The 5,013-nt window shown below is 44.8% G+C and overlaps 1 pseudogene; it reads right to left on the reverse strand.

Annotated features, from left to right (window-relative positions):
* Positions 1–428: 428 nt before the first annotated feature.
* On the reverse strand, positions 429–4,664 carry LOC114700720 (annotated as a pseudogene).
* Positions 4,665–5,013: the final 349 nt, after the last annotated feature.

Genomic DNA, 5,013 nt, shown 5'->3' on the forward strand with positions numbered 1-5,013 from the left:
AACATATGAGTTGCCTCAAGTATTTCCTGACTATAAATATCACACATATGTTAGACATAAGGATTTTTCCTTACTCATAATGATTTTAAGCACAGAGTTCAGTGGTATTGCATATATTTACATTGTTATGAAACAGATTTAATTCTTCCCATAGTTTTCATAAATGTCTATTTCATTATTGGTAAGTATCACATTTGACAGTTAAATACATTTAAACAGTGTAGAGATGGCTGCATGATGGGAGCATTGATAACTAGATAACAAGCCAACATGGAACTGTCTATATATTTAAAATACAACTCCTGTTTAATCAACCTTGGATTCGATCTCCTTCTTAGAATCGGGGAGGGGAGAGACTGCTGGACACATGGAAATATATTAAGGCCAAATCTTCTGAAATCCATCCCCAGAGGTTTCTTTCAAATGAATTAAGCCTCCAATTTCAAGGAAAGTTCAACTTTGTGGCCTCCAGCATTAAAGCTCTTCCATTCTACCCGAGCAGACAAAGTTCACACCTGGCCTCAGAGTCTGAGCACATCCCACTCCAACTAAACTAGAGTTGTTGACCTTCACAGCAACGGAAGCAGGAAGATCCAACGGGAGTTTAGCAGCAATGCCAAAACAAGTGCTGTTGACACCTGATGTCTGTAGCCATTCAGTTTTCTCAGGTCCCGCCCAACCCCTCGGTCCCTCAGCCACTTATAAAAGAATCACTCAGAGGCTTAATGTTAATTACCAATTGTATGGCCTATGGCGGGCTTCCTGTTAGCTAGCTCTTATAACAACCCATTTCTATTCAGCTGTAAGTTGCCATGTGGCCATGGCATTACCGGTATGCTGCCATCTTGCTGCTCCTTTGGTGGCAGCTGGCTTCTCCCTCATCTCACCTTTCTCTTTCCTGTCTCTCTCCTTGGATTTCCCACCTGCCTCTAAGCTGCCTTGCCATAGGCCAAAGCAGCTTATTTATTAACCAATGGGAATAACGTATATTCAGAGTGTACAGAAAGGCATCCCCCAGCAGATGTCCAAGCAAGGTTTACTGGTGTCAAAACCTTCACATACTTTCTGATAAATTGATTCTCCAAATTCTGTCCTGTGGGACAACTCAGCCCTAACAGGCTTGAGGGCAAGCCCGCCCAAACAAGTAATAAGATACTTTCTGAGAGCCAACCTGGGTCTGCCTAAGGGCCTTAGCAACAGCAGCTAAGACATGATCTGAGATGACCTGGACCAATGAGAGGCAGCCATGTCAGCCCAGCAGATGCATATTCATCAGACCTTTCCCTGGGGTGGGGTGGAGGAAATATAAGGCTTGCCTCTTCCTGAATAAACTGGGGTTGTTGTTTCAACATCCTCCAGAGTCTGTGTTATTGACTCTGTGCCTACTCACCCCCTCTGCCAAAGGGAATAGCACAGGACCCTGCCACATCTGGTGCCTGAACAGAGACCTGTTAGTCTCCCTTTCTTCATGTGTGGCACTGATTAAGCAGCCCCCTTGAGTGGTGTATTTTGATGAGTAGGCCCTCTACGTTGTGTGCTTTTGGTCCCTTCAACAGGTAAGTGTTGGGACTCCCCCCCCCTCCTGCTTTCTCCTTGTTGTTTGTCTTGTCTTGTTTGTGAGTCTGTCTATACCGTAGGGTGGCATAAACTTTTGTTTTCAGGCTTGTCTGGTGTTTCCATATAAGGGCTTGTCCCTCAGGAAACAATAGCCACCATCTGACTATTTTTAGTTTTGTGTGTGTGTGTGTGTGTGTGTGTGTGTGTGTGTGTGTGTGTGTTCATGAGTATATGCATGTATTTGTGGATTGTGATTCCTGGAGAGATGGCTCAGTAGTTAAGAGTGCTTGCTCCATGGATCTCTTCAGAGAACATGTGGGATCCTGATCTTGGGATGAGAGTTGTGTTCCTGGCTAGAAAAAGGGAAGTGGCCTCAGGAGTAACCTCCAATTGTTTGTTATGCCCATTTTGTTGGCTATAATTTCTAGCCTAAAGTAGTCCTCTACTGAGGAGATCATTAAGACTCACAATAAGCACTACCAGGAACAATGTAACAACACCTTATCTATCGCCTTCATTCTGTCCATGACTGATATTTCCTCTGCCTCTGCTGACAAGGAGAGGCATGAGAATAGGTGTAAGGTAAAGGAAAGGGATGTAAAGAGAGAGGAAATGATTGTGTCAGCACCCAAGCCTATATGACAGCCCCTCTTTCTGCACCCCCCATGCCTCAAGTGGCTAACCCCTCACTGCAGTATCCATGGAGTGATTTACATGGATGTCTGCCTGCCAAGCCAGCTGCTTCGCATACCTCCCAGGCTATTCCACCTATGATGCCTCCCATGCCCACCATGGCATTTCCAGTTAATGTGGGCCCCAATTCAGCCAACCAGCCATGGACACCTATCCCTCTTGCAGACTTGTCCTTAGTCTGTGAGGCCACTAATGAATCATGTCCTGACTCACCATATTTTGAGCAAGTCCTAGGGCAATGGGCAGTGCATTTACAGACTTATGATTGGTACCATTTGATGAAGGCTGTGTTGTAGCCTACAGTCTTCCTTAACTGGCGTGCTGCCTATGATGACCAGGCCAAGGCTCAAGCTCATATTAATATACAGTACAATATCACTGTTTTTCTTGAGATGCTGACGGGCTAAGGACCATGTTAACCCTGTCACATAAGCCCAAACTGGACAACAGACTTACTTACTTGCCTCAGGAGACACCATTGCCCTTGGTGCATTGGAGGGATCCCATCACCCTTCAATGGCAACCCCCTGTCCCCCTATTAACCTGAAGGTGATGGTATGCTTGTATTTTTCCACAGAATACCACCACATCAATATGGTGTTTGTCTGGCAATGAACCAAGAGACTCTGACCAAAGAGCTTCAGAGGGGCAATGTATGATTTGCTCTGCTACTGTGGCATTAGTAATGGTCATCACTGGCATGTGACCCTAGCTATCAAGCAATTGCCTCACCCCCTACAAGGTTGCTAATGCATCATCAGAAAGACTTCAATTAGCACAATAACTATGACTAGGGTCCCACCCATGTCCTTGAGACTGAATTCTTGACTAACCCTTCTCTTGTTCAAATGTCTTTTACAGTAGATTCACCAACAGAAGGCAGTCACAAAGGCAACCATACATGTTTTATTGGCTCTCAGACACTGAGATCAAAGTCCTCCTAGAGAGGTAATGCATGTATGGCTCACTGAGATACAAAAAGGCTACTGCCTAAAGCCCATCACCCAGACAGCTCTTCAAGGGCTGGTAGTCAAAGGTGGGTAAGAGCTTGTTTAGCAAGCCAACCTAAACCAGGCACAGTTCATTATGCTGAGCTCTCCTGAGTGGGGTCAACAAGGTTAGGGCACCCTAGCACCCACTGAGCATGTCCCATAAAATAATTAAAGGAGGTGGATATGTGGAATGACTCAGTCCTAATAGGCTTGAGGGCCAGCCAGCCCAAACAAGTAATAAGATACTTTCTGAGAGCCAACCTGGGTCTGCCTAAGGGCCTTAGCAACAGCAGCTGAGACATGATCTGAGATGACCTGGACCAATGAGAGGCAGCCATGTCAGCCCAGCAGATTCATATTCATCAGATCTTCCCCTGGGGAGGGGTGGAGGGAATATAGGGCTTGCCTCTTCCTGAATAAACTGGGGTTGTTTCAACATCCTCCCAGAGTCTGTGTTGTTGACTCTGTGCCTACTCACCCCCTCTGCCAAAAGGAACAGCACAGAACCCTGCCACACTATCCCATTATTGACATTGGTGTGTAACTGGAAGTCCCCAGTCCTGTAGCCTACTGCAAAGTTACTTGCTGTGCAATAATCCTTCTGTATGCTGTGAATATGTATTACTCTTATTGTTTAATAAAACACTGATTGGCTAGTAGCCAGGCAGGAAGTTAGGTGGGACAATCAAACAGGACTGGAAAGAAGAAGGGCAGAGTCAAGAGAGACACAAGTGAGCTGCCCAAGAAACAAGATGGGAGAGGACCTTGCCACAGCCACATGGCAATACATAGATTAATAGAAATGGGTTAATTTAAATATAAGAGCTAGTTAGTGATAAGCCTGAGCCATAGGCCAAGCATTTATAATTAACATAAGCCTCTGTGTGGTAATTTGGGAAGTGGCTGCCAGGTACTTGGAAATAGGTCAGACAGAAAACTCTGCCTTTGTTTACAGTTACTCCTTGTCAGCTTTGACTTGGCACTGTCAAAGTTCAACTGGTACCCAGCATGCTGGCACTCTAACCAAAGACACCTGAACCATGGACTGTAGGTCCAGCAAAATGAAAGTCAACATCACCGCCAGGGTTTGCACATGTGTTAGGTGCAAAGGTCATATCAAACATTAGTCTCAAACATTGACAAGTCTGGTCTTCAATTGCAGTCTCTATCCCTACAGTGTCATCCATGTTCCATTTTTTTTGTGAAAGTCAGACCATACTCACACAAGCACTATTTGTATTTGGTCTCCAAGGTCCCAGTAACTTTCCCAGTGTCTGTATTGGATGAACTAGTTGTTGACAGTTCTACACCACTGCATGACTTAGTTTTCACATCCAGCTTTACCAACCCAAAGCCAAATCCTCTGTTGAGAATGTCTCTGGCAGTTTTGCTAAGGTCAACATACAATGGAGGGATATACATTGGCTGTGGGCAGGTCCATACACAGCAATCCACCATGATGAAATAATGTGTGTGTGTGTGTGTGTGTGTGTGTGTGTGTGTGCATGTGATCTGCTCGTGTCCCAAGTTGTGCTGTCACTATGGGTTGGCTCTTAGTTGAAGCTACTTGCTGTCTGGAGGTTGTACACACTGCAGCTGGGGAAGGGCAAATTTAATTCTTATCACTCAAATTTTGAAATTTTATATTCATTAATCAAGGACTCTTTTACTTCCCCTCCCCATAACTTCTAGTAACACCATCTGCCTTCTGCTTCTGTAATTTCTGGTATTAGGTATTATAAATAATCTACCTGTTTTTTAATATACAGGG

Source organism: Peromyscus leucopus, chromosome 3 (assembly GCF_004664715.2).
Source record: "Peromyscus leucopus breed LL Stock chromosome 3, UCI_PerLeu_2.1, whole genome shotgun sequence".
NCBI classification, from domain to species: Eukaryota; Metazoa; Chordata; class Mammalia; order Rodentia; family Cricetidae; genus Peromyscus; species Peromyscus leucopus.